Source organism: Tachyglossus aculeatus, chromosome 17, assembly GCF_015852505.1.
Source record: "Tachyglossus aculeatus isolate mTacAcu1 chromosome 17, mTacAcu1.pri, whole genome shotgun sequence".
Lineage (NCBI taxonomy): Eukaryota > Metazoa > Chordata > Mammalia > Monotremata > Tachyglossidae > Tachyglossus > Tachyglossus aculeatus.
This window is the reverse complement of record NC_052082.1, coordinates 53745870-53764800: the sequence shown is the minus strand read 5'-3', so window position 1 is coordinate 53764800 and position 18931 is coordinate 53745870.

Genomic DNA, 18931 nt, shown 5'->3' with positions numbered 1-18931 from the left:
TGACGAGTTCTGGCCTGTACCGACAGTGAAAAACAACTCTCATCCAAAGTATCTTTTTAAACCAAAGTCCTCATCACCAGCTTGCAATATCCAAAGGCAAGAGTGTTTTCTGACCCAAGAAGCCCTTTGCCATAGATCTCAATCTGGGCACAATCTTCCCCTGAATTAGTTCCTATTAAAATTTGGTTCCCGTTTCTCCAATTGAAGCACTGATAAAGGAGAAGAGATCTTGATCGCCGTTATTCCAAAATCTGCTGGACACAGTTGCCAATTAATCCAGAATTTTAATGTTAATGGAGAGCTTGATAAATAACATAAGTGCTTCTCTCAAGTGTCCACCCTTCATTTTATTTAACCCCTTAAAATATTGATTTTTTTTCCTAATGTCACCCTACTTCATATTTAAACAGTCAAGTAAATCAGATCCACTTTAAAAGTCAGCATATTTTCTCCGGTGAGAACACTAGAATCAGTGTATAAATGAGGCCTTGTCTAATTTAATCAAGATGGTTAATATTAGCCTATCTAACCTTTGCTCTGAGATTGATACACATTTTAAAATATTTAGAATTCGTAATGTGCAATTACAACCTAAATTGACCTTGAGTCCTGATTTCAGTTTTAAGTGAAGCCTTGAAAAAATTCCCATAGAAAAAAAATAAAGCAAGACATTATCACCCTTTGATATTTCTCAGGAGAAATTTTAAAATATTATTTTGTGTGGTCCTCTTTTTGATGTTACAAGGTATACTTGTTCGATATTTGTGTTCCTACTGTTAAAATTTGGGACCTGGCTTATTATACTGTTTTCCCCATTTACGTTGATTGTGAAGGAATCTAGAACATCTGTGCCATTCTATCTTTAAACAAAAGTGAACAGAGACTACAGTAAATTGAACACAGTACATGTTATTATGGGTTATGGGGCTTTGGATTAAAAAAATGCAGCAAGTATCCTTTTTATTTTCTAGAACCTAATCGCACACTTATTTATATCAGTTGTAAATATTTATTTTTGCCGGCAAATATTGGCCAGGGCCGCGCAGGTCTTGATGTCTTTTTGGAGAGGATTTTTTGATGGAAAATACTTCCCACTAGATGGTTAGCTCCTTGAGGGCAGGGAGCATGCTACCAACTCTATTGTATTGTACTCTCCCAATCAATTAATGGTATTTCTTGAACACTTACTGTGTGCAGAGCAGTGTACTCTCCCAAGTTCTTGGGAGAGTACAGTACAATAAAGTTGGTACACTCGGTCCGTGCCCAAAAGGAGTTTACAGTCTAGGGCGGAGACAGACATTAAAATAAGTTACAAATTGAGAAGATAATAGAATATAAGGATATTTACCTAAGTACTCTGAGGCTGGAGTGAGTATCAAAGCGTTTAAGGGGTACACAGCCAAGTGCAGAGGTGATGCAGAGAGGAGGGTGGGTAAGGGGAAATGAGGGCTTAGTCAGAGAAGGCTTCTTGATGGAGATGGGAGGATAGGAGGGCTTTGAACGTGGGGCGAGTGGTGGTCTGTCTTATAGGAAGGGAGGGAAGGTTCCTAGCCAAAAGCAAGATGTGGGCAAAGGGTCGGCAGCTGGATAGATGAACACTCATAACAGTGCTCTGCACACAGTAAACTCTCAGTAAATACCACTGATTGAGTGATTGATTGATCCTTCATGGGCAAATATAACCCTCTCAGCCAAATCTATAATTATATGGAAAATGTAAATCAGATCGGAGGGATAAGGTCTATAGAATGATGTTCCGGTGGTCCTACCACTAGTGCCTGCCTTGGGAACCCTCATTTCTGCATGTCCAGTGGCCTTACAGGGGGCAATGCAGACCTTTCTAGCTCCCCTCACTGCCCACAATCCTGCTGCCCCCTTGGAGAGTCTTCTGACAGTCTCCAAAGTACTCTTTGGCAGCACCACAGTCCTAGACCAACAGGGAGTCACAGAGGAAATTATAATTAGACAGAAATCCAGGCCTGTACAGGTTCAATCCAGAGGCCTTCATCTAGATTCTGAATTACTGTAGCAAAATGTACTGCTTTGCATCACTTTTTACGTCAAGTGAACACTGAGCTGGAGTAGTGGCACCTTTAAAAAGCTCTGTATTCAAGATTTTTTTTCTCCTCTGTAGGCTATTTTCAACATGAAAACATTGGCTTCAATTATTGTAGCAAAATAACCATTTCAGTGTTTCAGTTATTTTAGCAAAATAACTATTTCAGTGTTTCAATTATTGTAGTGAAGTAACCGTCTCAGCGGTTCTTTCACTGTAACAAAGTAACTGTGCCGGGGTAGTGTTTGTTTCTGTGGTTCAAGTGCTTGCAAAGAAACTGGCGGGTAGAAATTTCAAATATAGCTATGCCATGGGAAGGCTACCTACGTTTTAAAAAATCACTCCTAAGCAAATTCTTCATGCACCGATGTCATGCCCACTCACACTTGTTCAAATTTGCATTTCCTTGTAGTAATAATAATAATAATTATGGTGTTTGTTAAGCACTTATCATGTTCCAGGCACTGTACTAAACGCTGGGGTGGATACAAGCTAATCAGGTTGGACACAGGCCATGTCCCACATGGGGCTCACAGTCTTAATCCCCATTTTACCGATGAGGTAACTGAGGAACAAATACGACTGAATGAAGTTAAGTGACTTGCCGAGGCCACGAAGCAAACAAGTGGAGGAGCCAGGATTAAAACCCATAACCCTCTGACTCTGAGCCCACTGTTGGGTAGGGACTGTCTCTATATGTTGCCAGCTTGTGCTTCCCAAGCGCTTAGTACAGTGCTCTGCACACAGTAAAGGCTCAGTAAATACGATTTATTGATTGATTGCTGTATCCACTACACCATGCTGCTTCCCACTAGTGTTGATGAACTCAAAGAAAAAAGAGTGCCCACTATTTACTGACAAATGTTTGTGTTGGTGGGGGTGGTTGGCACAAGGCTGCTGGCAAATAACAATTAATAATTAATGATGGTATTTGTTAAGCACTTACTATTTGTCAAACACTGTTTGAAGTGCTGGAGTAGATACAGTTCCTGTCCTACATGGAGCTCACAATGTAAATGGGAGGGAGAAGAGGTATTTAATTCTCATTTTACAGACGAGGAACCTGAGGCACAAGAAGTTGTAACTTGCCCAGAGTCACACAGAAGGCAATTGGCAGAACCGGGATTAGAACCCAGGTCCTCTGGCTCTCAGGCCCCTGCTCTTAACATTAGGCCATGCTTCAAATGGTGAGATTTGCCTTCGAATATGCAAGTGAAAGTGTCACTTGAGAGAGTGGCCAAGGGCAATATGAGGGAAATTGGGTGATCATGTTTCTGAGGATAAACCAATCTCCTCCCATTCAGGTCATGAAAATGGATACAAAAAAAAAGTGATTTAAAGGATATTGAAAGATTGAATTGAAAATCTCACCATGGAAATTTAAGGAACTAGGGAAAGTGATGTGAGGTTTTAAAGGAGCCAAAAGAGTCAAAACCTTATAAAAATGGGTGAATTTTCAAATCTCTGGCCCTACGGAATTTGGAGCGAAAGGAAAATGTATGGGGAGCACAGCCTATCTAATCTGTCCTGAAGAATGAGAATTTGCAGCATGGCCTAGTGGAAAGAACACAGGCCTCAGAGTCAGAGGCTCCGCCACTTGTCTGCGGTGTGTCCTGGGGCCAATCGCTTCACTTCTCTGTGCCTCAGTTATCTCATCTGTAAAATGGGGACTAAAAGTTTGAGCCCCATGTGGGATTATGGACTGTGTCCAACCTGATTATTTTGAATATACCCCAGTGCTTAGCACTGTGCCTGGCATATAGTAAGTGCTTAGCAAATACCATTAATTTTATACCATAAATCCATACCATAAACCATATACCAAGTACCATAAATCCCCCTTTTAGACTGTGAGCCCACTGTTGGGTAGGGACTGTCTCTATATGTTGCCAATTTGTACTTCCCAAGCGCTTAGTACAGTGCTCTGCACATAGTAAGCGCTCAATAAATACGATTGATGATGATGATGATGATTAAAAAAAAAGACTGTAAAGATAATTTGATTTCCTTCTGTACCTTTCCTCTACTCCCATCCCAAGAAGTGATTTGAGATAGTCAATTAGAAGCTAAAAGATCTACTTATTAATGGGCAAGAGTGTGATTGGTTGGCAGCAGCCACTTGAACCTCCTAAGCTAATAATGAAGAGAAAAGGGAACAAAAATTGGGGGCATGGAATCCTCTGAGATTTGAGCTTGGGAGAGTCCAGAAATCAGGGGGATGAGGAGAGCCACATCAGGCAGTCAGGATGGTTTGGCTGTTCATCCTGACATTGCATTCCGTCCTTACATCAGCACTTTTTCCGGGAGCACAGGGGACAGAGCGTGGTGCAGCCCTTGAATTTTATGGTAGGTATTAATTTATGGGTTCCAGGAGCACATCCCCGGGAAAGCCATATGATTGTAAATACACATCTTGTCTCCAGTGTCATGTCTGGATTTTTTAAAAGCTCCCTGAGGGTGGAAGGAAGGATAGGTTAGAAAAACTGTGGCCAACTTCATGGTGGATTTCTCGCGCTTAAATATTTGTCTCCTTCCTGAGCTTTGATATGATTTAATGCCTCAACATCAAATACATTGAATAAATACTCATCTTACCCATGGCACACAACTAACCCTCTCTTGTGTACTTAAGAACATGTAATTCTAGCCCACCAGGAGTTCACCTGTTCTTCCAAGGAAAAACTGAGCGCTCTGTGTCCTTTTCCTTCCAGGCGGCACTACCTGCTATTTCTTTCGGGAACCCTTCTCGTAACTCAGAGCCCTCCCCATCCTTTCACAAGAACACCGTCTTACTGATTCTGGGTGTCCCAATTGGTAAGGCAGAAAAGCTACCGATTCTGAGCTTTTGCAGGGCAGCCCCGAGAGGTGTCCGAAATTAAGGACATACATTCTCCATGTCCCACGTGGTTCTGCCTCCTTAGCCAGCACAACGTTTCCTGTGAAATGAAGGCTTCCTCTCTTTTCTCTCAGTAGTGATATTAAGATGGTTTCATTCTCTCAAAAACCACTGGGGACAGCCATTTTTAGCAGTGTCAGATTCCTGAAAAGCCATATTCTCGGCCTCCGAGAATAATCATTTTGTTATTATTTTTAAAGAGGCAGATTGTGAGGGATATTATACCTCTCCTGGACCTACCTATGGGTTGAAAATATATGTTTGAGGGATAGTGACAGATGTCATTATAGATTGGAAACAGCTTCCCATTTCTAGCCCTAGAAAATTTTCAGGATGAAAAAAGAAGGAAAAATTTGCTATATTTAAAATGAAAGTTTCAGATTAAAGCAGTGGAAGGAAGCCATTTTTTCCTCCAACATTTAGTTCAGCACTTACAGCCTACTTTTACCTCTTCCCCACAATTGGATCAATCAATCAATTGATCAGTAAGGGGTATTTAGTGAGTGCTTATTGTGTGTGCGGAGCACTGTACTGAACACTTGCGAGAGTGCAAAAGACAGGGGAAATCAACCTGCCTCCTTCCCCATGTTGGGTCAAACCCTACAAGGGGCTTTCTAATGAACTTGGAGCAAGTTGTGCCTGGCAGAATGGGTATCTATTCCTCCTTAACTGTCTCCACATTTATATTCATCTGGGAAACCCATAGCACCAGGTGTCTGGTTTGACATTAAACTAAATTAATCTAAACTAATTCAAGTCCGGTGGGCTTGACTGCCATTCCCTAAATTCCTGACTTTCTGTGACAAGTGTCTGTAGCCCCTCTTATGTGGAGTGATAACCCGCTAATGGCTGTTAAATAACAATCCAGGTTTCCTGGCTGGCCAGAGAGTGATATAATCCCACCAGCAAGACAAAGAACTGGTCTGAAGGATTGTTCATCCCGGTGAATGGAAAGAGTCAGAAAGACTAGTCACGGGAACACCTTGCGGATGAATGGCGTTTGGAACTGTATTTTAAGGCTGACTTTCAACGATAATAAATACATTGTTTCCAAAACCCAAAGCAAGATGTTAAACCAAATTCAAGCTGGTAGTCGGTAACCAAGGGTGGGTTTCTCAGAGCCTGGATGCAAATATAAAAGCCGTAGATGTGTCTAGTATGAGCAATAATCTCTACTCTGGGAGCTTAAAATGAGATTTCTCAAGGAAAGTAACAGCTACTTTAGAGGAAAGCATTAATAACATCCCTTTGCTTATTTACAAAGTAAATATGCTGTGAGAGTGCTTCTTAAGATCAGTGTAAGCACTACTGTGGGACCCAAGTTATTTACAATTTTACTTCTCCCAAACCCTGAGGATTTTTACTAGGCTGTTAACAGCCCAGCTGAGGCATATTCCTTGGAACCTTTCATGTCACCAGTAAAAGGGAGAGGGTGTTTTCATGCCCACGACAATTCCCTGTTTTCTAAGACACAGCCACATTGTCCCATGAGACTATGTCCATTATTCATTCTATTCATCACAGCTAAAAAGTCAAATACAGTTACATGGCGGAGAAACCAAATCTTGGAGAAAGGACCAGTAACATGAGGCCCAGTGTCTACAACTCCTCATAAAGGGTGTTGGAACTGCAAAGGAGCTGCTGCTTTGGAGTGGCTGAAAAATGTCACACTCATTGAATGAGCAGCATCCAATAAAAATACTTGGCATTTAAAAAGCATCTTTCATCCAAGGATCAAGAGGTTTCCGAACAAGAGTGTCTGAAAGGCTATCCTCCTTAGTCCAGATGTAATTCTCACACTTCTCACCCAAGCAAACTACCTCTCTTTCTCTCTCAAGTAATCAAACATATTTTTCGAGTGCTTACTGTGTGCAGAGCACTATACTAAGCACTTGGGAGACTGCAATATAATCGAGTCTGTAGATACGTTCCCTGCACACAAGGAGCTTACAATCTAGAGGACTGTATGGTCTCCCTCTCTCTTTCTCTATAACACTTTATTTCTTCCTACCAAACTCTTGTTACTACCAGTCGTATCCTTGTTTTCTTCCTGCTCACCACTATTTGTAAACGACTGTTGACTGCCTATATCCCCCGTCAGATTGTAAGCTTCTTGGGGGCAAGGACTGTGTATTTTAAGGTTGTCCTCTCCGCAGTGCTTAGTACAGTGCTCTGCACACAGGCTCGATAAAATACCACTGATAGTTCATCATATGCCACAGACACCAAAGCAGGACTGTGCCTGGAAATCTTAGTGGCAGTGGTGGTGGGGACATGGAGCCGTCCAATCAATCAATCAGTCATATTTATTGAGCACTTACAGTGTACAGAGCACTGCCATAAGTGCTTGGGAGAGTACAATATCACAGAGTTGGTAGACACATTTCACTCCACGGCCACCCGGTCTCACCTTCACCATCCCAGCTCTCACCAATTTAATCAGGCCCTGTCCACCCCTAGTGACAGTCCTCCCAGACTTTGGCATCTTCCTCTTTCCCACCCTTCAGGCTTTTTCATGGTTAGATCATTCTGCCTGGTTTGGTTACCCTGCTTACCGTAAGTTAGCGCTCTTTTATTCAGTCACTTTCCGTGGCAAATGGATTTCTTTGGGGATCTCAAAGCAGAGCTCCTGTCTCAGTTACCACATTCCAGGTGGACTACTTCTTGCCATTATAAAGCAGCTCTGTCCCAGTAAGGGCCTTGGTGGAAAACTTTCTGGGAAAATGCATCCAGTTGAAGGCTGCAGCTTGTGGCATCTTTCCCTTTGAGTCAGCATGACCTCAACCTGTAGCACAGTGGAGCCAGGCAGCTCAGAGAGGCAGGAGGACCTAGCTCTGGTGGTGCTGAGGAGAGCATCTTAGAAGAGCAAGCCTGAAATAGCTTCCTGGCTGATTCCTTAGGAGCAGTGAAGGGCTGGAGTGATATTCCCAGCACTCCCAGTTCCTCTACCACCCCCCACCCCCGCAACCCCACTGCCCGTGAGAGTAACCACAGTCTGCTCATGTTTCCATATGAGGGAGTTTCATTTGGGTAAAATGCCTTTTTTTTCTTTCCAATGTTCTTCTGAGGCTCTTCTGTAGCTGTTTTGCCCTCTCACCTGCCCACCCTTAACTGGTTGTATTGCTCAGTATGAAAATTCCCATCTAGAACTTTGGTACAGAGGCTTTATGGATTCAATAAATATTCATTCAATGAAGTACTTATTCATGAGAGTGAGGTGGTTTTTAGAATGATTGTGAGATCCTCTGGGAGTTTAAAAACATACTTCAGTGTTCCTGTGCTATATAACTCATTCACTTTATAATCTCAGGAAACCTCTTTGTGCCTCATTTTTCATGTAGATAACATGGAGGTGATGTCATCTGCCCTGACATGCTCCTCAGACCCAAAATGAGGCCAGGTTTAAAGACACATCTAGAACCCTTTGGCTGAAAGGTGGCTTGTTCATGCCAGCAATTATAGTGGTTGTAGCTACAAAGTGCCTGGTCTTCTTTTATGAGTCTGTCACGTGCCCTAAGCATTAACAACATGCCAAGCCCAGGATTATATGCAGCCCGTGCCTTCAAACAAATACGCATTAGGTTGTGAGTGTTGGGGCTTAAGCCATGGATCAGTGGCTATGACGGCACGGGTGGCTCAAAATGGCCACAGAGGAATGAACATCCAGTGCCTATCCTGTCCGTCACCCTCATCTCATCAGACCTCCCGTCAGTTCCATTCCTGAGAGCTACGGGCCTCAGATTTTCACCTAGCCCCTGAGTTCCTCCTCTCTCTGACCATTTATGTACCCTTGGTCGGGCCCCTTCGTGCCCAGGGTCTCCGTTTACTCATCTGTAAAATGGGAAAACAAAAGCCTGCATAAACCAGAGTAAAGGCCCACAGTGAATGTTGCACTTTAAAGAATGGATGTCAGACCTGGTCCCCATTAAGCTCTTCTTGCTTCTGTTGTACTTCCTCAAGCACTTAGCACAATGTCTTGTATCCAGTGGGGTCTCAGTAAGTCGTTAATGTGTGATTACTACTTGCCAAGGGATGTGGGGTTGGCTTGCTTGGGGATTTTTAGGGAAACTCTGTGGGGGAATGGAAAGAGTACAGGACACAGGGTCAAGGAGACCTGAGTCTTGGTCCCGGCCCTGCTGTGGTACCTCAGGCAAGTCATTTTACCTCTCGGTGCGTAAATTTCTTCATCAGAAAAATCGGGAAAAAAATGTTAGTTCTCCCTCACTCTTAGACTGGGAACCCTCTAAGAGACATGGACTGTGTCTGAACTGTCCCTTCTCCACCACTTGGCATGTAACAAGTATTTAGTTAGGACAATTATTGTTACTATTATCGTTATTATTATTATTGCAATAATAATGTATTAGTATTCACTTGCATGCACTCTTTCCAGGACTTTTCCCTGCATTGTGTGCCAGGAATGCCGATGGCTTCTGTTCACATAGTCTCTCCCAGGGGAATTGCTTCCTCCAAAGAACCTTTCAACTTTTGAATCTTTGTGTGTGTGTGTGTGTGTGTGTGTGTGTGTGTGTGTGTGTGTGTGTGTGTGTGTGTACTACTTTATAGTATATGTATACCTTATCTATGTATTTAAATATCTCCAGACCTCTATGTCCATTTAAGATTGACTTGGCATTAAGAATGTTTGTTTGGAGGTTGGGACAATTAGTTGATGGGGAACCAATATCTGTCCTCCCAGCTGCTCTGTACCCTTGGAGGCAAGCTCAGGATGAAGGTTGAGGGGAGGGAAAGGTGTAGCTTTTCAAGGGGTTTTTGTTGTCAGGTTAATTCTTGAGAATTTTTCTCGCAGATTTTACATGTGATAGCTGCTTCTTGGGGACAATCCAGAGAATTAACTTTACCTTCAAAACTGTAGCAGTTGGGGGGGGGGGGGGTCACTTCTTCCTTACTTCCTACTCAGTCAACCCTGTACTCGGTTGCTTCCCTAACCTGTAATTTATTTTAATGTGTGGCTCCCCCATTAGACTCCTCAAGGGCAGAGACCAAGTCCAGTGATTCTGTTGTATTCTCTCAAGTGTTTGGTAGAGTTCTCTGCACATAGTAAGTACTCAATGAATACCATTTATTGATTGATTGCCTCGGCCAGGAAACAGTGAAGCAGCGAGACCTAGTGAAAAGAACATGGGCCTAAGAGTCAGAGGACCTGGGTTCTATTCTATTATAGTTCTTGCTATGTGACCTTGGGCAAGTCACTTCACTTCTCTATGCCTGTTACCACATCTGTAAAATGAGGATTAAATCCTCCTCGCTACAACTTAGACAGTGAGCACCATGTGGGACAGGAACTGTGTCCATCCTTATAAACTTCCAGCTCTTAGAAAAGTGCTTGACATATAATAAGCACTTAACAAATACAATAAAAATTAAAAAAAAACCAAACAAACAATGAATACTGGGCCTGGGCAAGCATCAAAAATCTGATGCTTGGAATTATGTATTATTATTATTTATTTGGGGTATTTGTTCAGTGATCTTCTCTGTACCTCAGTTACTTCATCTGTAAGATGGGGGTTAAAGCTGTGTGCCCCATGTGGACCATGGACTGCATCCAACCTGACAACCTTGTATCTACCCCAGCTCTTAGTATAGTGCCTGGCACATAGTAAGAGCTTAACAAATACCAAAAACAAGCAAACAGAGGGTGATGTATTTTTTTCACCCCTGCTACCGTATTTCTTTTAGGAACATCTGATTTTCTTCAGCTCCTCAGTTTAGACCAGTGCTTATTTTCATGGCTGCTGTGAGCTTGAAACGAGCCCTAGAGAGGCCTGCTTAAAACAGGCTCTATTTGAAGCAACTGTGTGCAAAGCAAATTTACAAAATTTCCCAGCTTTGTTTCTGATTAGAGGCTACCAAGGCAGGAAAATGAATGACATCGTCATTCCATTCTGCCCGACTAGCACATACTGCTACCCGGGGCAAACGTGCCGACGGCTAGTGCCTTTCCCAATTTGGAGCAGCGCTACATTTAAATGGGACTTGGTCCGATGCCTCTACCCAGAGTGGATCATGCTTCCCCAAAGGAGAAGATGGGACGATATGTCTAGATATCAGGCAGGGCTCCGCCTAGGCATTTTGGCTTCAGGGGCACCGTTTCCATCAGATGCTCCCCTAGAGCTATTTTTAGCAGCCTAATGCCAACCTGGTAGTGGAATTCGACGGGTGCCATCGTGAACCATGTCCCGTGCTCCTTTGCCCCTCTGCCTCGCTTAGAACAGTGCTTTGCACATAGTAAGTGCTTAATAAATGCCATCATTATTATTATTATTATGCGCCACCTGTCCCCTCACTTATTTTTAGCTCCACCGCCAAATCGGGTAGCACCGCCACTTGTCTGCTGTGTGGACTTGAGCAAGTCACTTAACTTCTCTGTGCCTCAGTTACCTCATCTGTAAAATGGGGATTAAGATTGTGAGCCCCATGTGGGACAGGGATTGTGTCCAACCGACTTACTTGTATCCACCCCAGTGCTTACTACAGTGCCTGGCACATAGTAAGTGCTCAATAAATACCACAATTATATTCACTGGGGGTGGGGAGGAGTGTTCTCAGCAGAGGCCAACTGAGTCCTCTGCCTCAAGCCCGCAACCTCCTCTCACCCCCAAGACCAGGAAAAGCATCACGGAAGAGGATGCACTTCTACATCCCAATGCCCCACCACCTAGGAATTCCGTAGACCGGAATGACATTGGGAAAAGCGGAAACTGTCGGAACAAAGAACTCAGCTGGTCTTCCCAGGACTGAGAGACCAAGGTTCAGAAACTAAAAGTAGCCTGCCAGCTTATCAACATCTTTTATTTGCTTTATCCAGGTGACTGATTGGCAGCGAACTTTTTTTCAACTTCTGCTATGGGGCCCTGAAGTGACAGACACATTATCTGGCACCAGCATATCTGCCTTAGTTTCATTGAGCCACCACTTACCTGTTGGGCCCTGCTTCCTGGGGGCACCTGACCATCTCCCATCATGGAACCTGCCTGCCATCATCTTCTGTCCTGGGCTATAGGCTGAAATTCTCCTTCCCTAGCCATCTCAAGCCATCATAGCAGCTAGTTTGAGGCTCAATATGTACATTTTGGGGTCTGGATTAGTGAAGTTCTGGGTAACCTCGAAGGAACTGATACAGTTCCTGATTATTGAAAAGGCGCCTATTAACCATCTTGTGTTTCAGTAAGAACACTCCCTGGTTGGGCCTGTAGTTCTGGGAACTAGAAGCGTCAGTGACATTCTGATGAATAAAAGCGAGATAGGAATCACTCGCAGGCTAGCCTCACCCGCTACCCAAACTGAACAGAATCCAAAAAGTGAATCAACAATCTCAATGATGAAATGCAGTCAGATTTCCATTATTCATCACCATCTTGTCATTGGTAACTATCCACACGGTTATTATCTTCACCCAGGGAAACCGAGCTTTAAAAATAAAAAGTGGAACCTGGAGGAGAGAGGCTCTGTAGTCTAATAGGTCTGAGCCCCACCTGTCCCTGACTCATCACTGGACCTTGAGCAAGTCACTCAACCTCTTTACCTCAGTTTGTCAGGTTATAAAAATGGACATAATAAGCAGGTCACCTCTCAAGGAAGCTGAGGAAAAATGAAGTCACCCGAGCAGATTGCTCTGAGTTCTTCCGGAGAGAGGTACTGAGTTTATTATTCTTGGGGTTTCCTAAGGTAGCTCTGTCCCAAGTCCCAAGTTCTCTGAAAACCCAGCTCATCTCTCCCAGCCAACTCTGACCAAATGAATGGTTCAAAAGATATTCATGGGATCTGAACCACCAGGAACTAAACTGAAATGTGATAAGGCTCCAGTTAATTCCCAGCACTCTAGATCATTTAGTCCCAAGAACCATCTCTAGCACTTATGAACACATTTATACCACACCCAGCACTTTTATATATTGTTTTCAATTGTTCACTGAATTACTTTGACTATATCTATCAATATTTTTATGTCTGCATTCCCCATTAGAATAAAACTTCCTTGTGAGTAGGGAATGTGTCACTTCTTCATTTTGTACTATCTAAGCACTTAGTATTGCTTGCTTTGCATCAGGTGGGCTCTCAATTACTATCACTATTGCTACTACTCCTACCATTATTAGTACATCAGCAAGAGACCTATACCAGTTCTGGAGGTTGGGAGAAACAGGAAGGGAAGCAACGAGGCCTAATGAAAAGAGCACAAGCCTGGGAGTCCTCCCGGCTCTGCCACTTACTTGCTGTGTGACCTTGGGAAAGTCACTTAACCTCTCTGTGCCTCAGTTCCCTCATCTGCAAATTGGGAATTAAATACCTCCTTCCTACCTAGACTGTGAGCCCTATGTGGGACCTGATAAACTTGTGTCTACCCCAGCACTTAGTACAGTGCTTGGCACATAGTGAGAACTTAACAAATTCTACAATTATCATTATTAGTATTGTCTTACAATAATAATAATACTAAATGGTGTAATAGCTGTCTGAACAGCTAGAGAATAAACTTGTGGTTATTTCTAGCCCATAGTGAGCTTGAAGAATGGACCAGATGAAAGCCATGTAACTATACTGACAAAGAAGAGAGTTCACACCAGTAGGCTCCATAACTCTTATTAGAGTGGAAGGCAGAGAGCAGGCATATTTTTTAAGCTGGCAGTCACCTCCCTCAGCTGTGGTCCAATGGTTAGAGCACCTGTGAGTCAGTGAGGAGAGGACATAAAATGGCCTACGCACACCAAAGCCATGTTGCAAGAACACGTCATCACAGTTCCCAGCAGCCCTGAAAGTGCCCGAAGCTCCATTCAGAAAGCACCTGACGGGGTCAGAGCTGGGAGGGGTTGGGGTAGACTGACATGATGTCATCTTAATCCCTGGCAATTCCAGATTGGGGTTAAACCCCCTCTTCTTGGGCACTGAGCTCATTCCCAGAGGAAAATTCCTGTCTCGTGTTCCCTGGATGAATCAAGTTTGGGTGAGAAGCAGGGCACAGAGGTCAGTAGAAGATATAAGGTTGAATGGCTGAACTGAGGGCCTCAGTTGGGGGGGATGGTTGACTCCTTTGGATCATGTGGCTAATTATAGTAACCCAGTAATCTCTCCTGTGTGCGCTGCTGCCCTGGGCCCATCCAAAAAAATATTTCCCCCATGAGCCCGTCAGGAGGGTCTCAGAAGTGCCCGGGATGGGGAGATGGCAGGAAATGCCAGGAGAGTCTTGTAACTTCACAAGGAGTTCAGTCATCAGACCAGCGGGCCCTTTGTGTGCATTTCCCTGTATATAACAATAACAATGATAATATTAGGTACCAGACTGGAGTGGCTGAGGAAAACTAGAGAACCTCCCTCTCTGGTGATCTTCAAGAATAGAATAGGCAGTGGATTGGACAAAGTGACCCCAGGGTGGTCCCACCTGCAGGGTTGCCTGTGATAAAGTAGGAGAAGCAATCAATTAATCAGTGGTATTTACTGAGCACTTCCTCACTGTGAATCACTGGGAGAGTATCACAGAAGGAAGACCCAATCCCAGCTCTCGAGATGCTTCTACTCTAAGGGAGGAGACAGACAGACGGTCCGAAATCCCTTCCCTCTGAGGATGGGCAGGAAGTCGGGAGGAGAGGGAAGGGAAATGGTGACCCTGCTTGCCGATTATCTCCAGGTAGGGTTAAAGTGAAATGAATGAGCTGACAGCAATGGAATGGCAACCACCCTGACTAGAGCCAAGAGCTGCTGGTGCCCAGCCCTTCATTCATTCATTCAATTGTATTTACTGAGCAGCACTTACTGTGTGCAGAGCACTGTACTAAGCACTTGGGAAGTACAAGTTGGCAACATATAGAGACGGTCCCTACCCAACAACGGGCTCACAGTCTAGATGGGGGAGACAGACAACAAGACAAAACATGTGGACAGGTGTCAAGTCATCAGAATAAATAGAAATAAAGCTAGATGCACAGCATTAACACAATAAATAGAATAGTAAATATGTACAAGTAAAATAAATAGAGTGATAAATCTGTACAAACATATATACAGGTGCTGTGGGGAGGGGAAGGAGGTAGGGCGGGGGGGTTGGGGAGGAGGAGAGGAAAAAGGGGGCTCAGTCTAGGAAGGCCTCCTGGAGGAGGTGAGCTCTCAGTAGGGCTTTGAAGGGAGAAGGAGAGCTACCTTGGTGGATGTGCAGAGGGAGGGCCTTCCAGGCCAGGGGGAAGACGTGGGCCGGGGATTGATGGCGGAACAGGTGAGAAGGAGGCCCAGTGAGGAGGTTAGCGGCAGAGGAGCGGAGAGTGCGGTCTGGGCTGTAGAAGGAGAGAAGGGAGGTGAGGTAGGAGGGGGTGAGGTGATGGAGAACCTTGAAACCGAGAGTGAGGAGTTTTTGCTTGATGCGTAGGTTGACTGGTAGCCACTGGAGATGGTAGCCCAGCCTCATTGTTTTTCCTGCTCTGCCCAGGAGCAGCACCAGGCTAAGCTGGCATGGAGACTGATTTGCTTCTTACCCTGGAGGACCAGGGATCTTTGCAGCTGAACTCATTAGCGATTTAATAGAGGAGAGGCTGGTGTTATTGCAAGAGGTCTTTATCAGGCTACAGGTCAATCCATATGGGCCTGCCTCTGCTGGCTTATCTCCTCCTATTTGCAGATGCTAATAGCCATCTCTTTCCATGGCTTGACAGGAGATGAGAAGGCCTGAGAGGGGGTAGTTGTCTTGCAGCTGCATGTTATCTCCAGAGCTGCATGAATTGGGCTGCTTGTCTCCCATTTTGTGAGCCTCAGTTTCCCCACCAGAAAATGGGGGAATCATAGTCCCTGCCATTTGACTCCCCTAAGTGGTGTGGTCAGATAGCAGGTCAAATAGCACCCCAATTCTTATCGCCCCTTCAGCTGCCTCTTGCATGTGTACATTTATTTTTTATTTATGCATCCTCAGCACTTGTTCATGTATTTTTTTTATATGTAAACTAGACTGTAAGCTAGACTATAAGCTTGTTGTGGGCAGGGAATGTCACTGCTTATTGTTGTTTTGTACTTTCCCAAGCGCTTAGTACAGTGGTCTGCACAAAGTAGGCGCTTAATAAATACAAGTAAATGAACTGAATGAATGACTATGTTATGGCTTCAGCTCTATGGTTTACTTTGTGACCTTGATCAAGTGCTCTCTCTCTCTCTCTCTCTCTCTCTCTCTCTCTTCCCCCTCCCCCAACCACCCCTAGACTGTAAGCTTGCAGTGACCAGGGAATGTGTCTGATATAGCGTTAATACTGTACTCTCCCAAGCGCTTAGTAAAGTACTCAGTAAGGACTCAAAAAATATAATTGACTCTCTCTCTCTCTCTCTCTCTCTCTCTCCTCTCTCTCTCTCCTTCTCTCTCTCTCTTTCTTTCTCCCTGTACCTTTTTCACCTAGGAGACTAGGAGACATAATGCCGTTGGTCCCAGACCCTGGATTCTGCTGGGTAAAGGTGAGGACTAAATCCCAGAGGGAGGCAGTTTGAGTCAGGGACTAAGTCTTACCATTATCCCTCCATCAGCCAACTCAAATGCCAGGGATGCCCAGGGTAGACACAGATCCTGCCTTGGCAGCCACCCAACAAGAGGCAGGATTGGTACAGGGAAAGCATAAGGTCCAAAAAGCATGGTGTTTAGTGTGCCTATTTCGATGCCTGAGGCCTCACTGAGCTTGGATCCACCTCTCTTTCCTTGTCTGTTTCTCTGCCTCTCTCTGTAGTAGTAGTAGTAGTAGTAGTAGTAGTAGTAGTAGTAACAATAATAATAATAATATTTGTTAAGCACTTACTATATGCCAAACACTATACTAAGCTCTGGGGTAGATACAAGATAATCCGGTCCCACATGGGACTCACAGTCAAAGTAGGAGGGAGTACAGGCATTGAATCCCCGTTTGACAGTTTCCCCATTTGAGGAAACTGAGGCACAGATAAAGTCAAGCGACTCACCCACAGTCACAAGGTGTAAGTGGCGGAGTCAGGATCATTCATTCATTCAGAACTCAGATCCTCTGACTCCAAAGCCCTTGATCTTTATACCAGACCACACTGCTTCTCAGAGCAGGGGAGATCTGGTCTACAACCTTTTCCTCTTCTGATCTCCCACTCAACCCTGTAACGGGGCCCAAGGCCTGGTAGCATCCATCATCCAGGCCTCAGCTTGTCCAGTTGTGCAATGGGCAGGCTGGCTCCTCCACCCCCAAGTGAGCTCCAGAGCCCAGGGGAGTTTCGGTGACTGCATTCCCCATGGGCTGAGTCTCTTGGTCAGTCAGGTGGGCAGGGATAGACAGGGTGAGGGAGAGGGCACTAGGAAACAGCAATTCTCACCCTGTTTTAATGCCCATCTTACCTACTGGAGGTGGGAAATACTACCAAGAAACATTAACCATGCTACTTGCAAAGCATTTAGTTTCCAAAGCGCTTTCCCATCTCTGCTCCCGGAAGCCCTCATAACATCCAGGGAGGGAGGGATAGGCTATTTTGCAGAAAGGAAAACTGAAACCCAGGGAGGTTCAGTTGTCAAAGACCGAATCAGGATTAGAACCCAGAATTCTGATCTAAAGGGTGCCCTGGCAGAAACAACAACACATCTGACCTTTCCCTTTCCTTTCTCACCCAACCTTTGCCTCTGAGATCAGGGACATGGGAGAAAGTCCCAGGCCCACTTTGGGGGAGGAAAAGGGGCTCCCCTTTAGGAAGTTTGCAAGGCAAATTTGAGGGACATTTGAGCACAACAAATTCTAATCCTAGTTTTGCTCCTGTCTTTCAGTGAAACTTTGGACTCTCCCTAGGTGTCACTTTCCGTCTCTCTCTGCCACCATGTACTTTCACATCCCTTAAGAGAGGTTGAGGTGGAAGACTGAAATAAATTGCAGGAACAGGGAATCAACAGAGTTTTAAAATAATGTACATAAGAACGATGAGGGTCGGGAAGGGTGAATTATCCAAGTGCTTAGGTGAAGCAGAAGAGCTGAAGTGGCATTAGGGTGAGGAGATGAAAGGTTAATCAGGGAAGGCCTCCTGGAGGAGCGTGGTTTCAATAGGGCTTCGAAGATGGAGAGAGACTGCGGTCTGTTAGATGTGAAGGGGAAGGGAGTCTGCCTCAGGCAGAAGGGAGGGCGAGAGAAAGAGGTCAGCGGTGAGAGAGGTGAGATTGGTGGTCTCTGTAACTGGGCCTGAGCCATGGAAGCCCTTGGAGCCAGGTAGGACGACACGATAGCCAAAGAACTTCCGTGGGCCACCCAGCCCAGTGAGGCTCATCCTGAGCCCACCTGGAGATGCAGGGCTTGGTGCAATTGCTCCTTTGTAACAGGTTTAATCTGGTCCTGGGCTGGGGAGATGGGCAGGCTTGGACCGGGATTGGCTCCTTGGACTGGTTCTTTCTTCAGGGAGCTTCTTGGCCCCCAGAGTGAGTACAGAGAGAGTGTTAAGGGAGCAAACAGACAATGCCAAATCTGGGGGTAGAGAGGACAGGAATAGCACTGCTCTGCCTGATTTGGCCTGCTGGAATGTGGTTTGGCATGCTCTCTGCCCACGAGGAGCTTACAGTCTAATGGAAGAGACAGACCTAAAAATATTTACAGAGTGCAATCAGAATATATTAACTGATTATACATTTGGTTATACGGATATGCACAAGTGCTGAGGAAGGGTATAAATAAGTGTGGAAAGGCTAAAGTTGCCTGATAGGTTGGTGGGCAACGTGAAGGAGGAATGGAAAAAGCCTGGCTCCCAGATTGAGGTTTTTTTCTACCAGGTGTCACTTCTAATGATAGAAATTGAATGGTTTAGTAACTTTTATTATGGTATTTGTTAAGTTCTTACTATATGACAAGCACTATAAATGCTGGAGTAGAAGCAAGTTAATCAGGTCAGACATAGTCCCTGTCCCTCATGGGGCTCACAGTCTAAGGAGGAGGAAGAACAGATATTTAATCTCCATTTTACAGACGAGGAAATGGAGGCACAGAGAAGTTAAATGACTT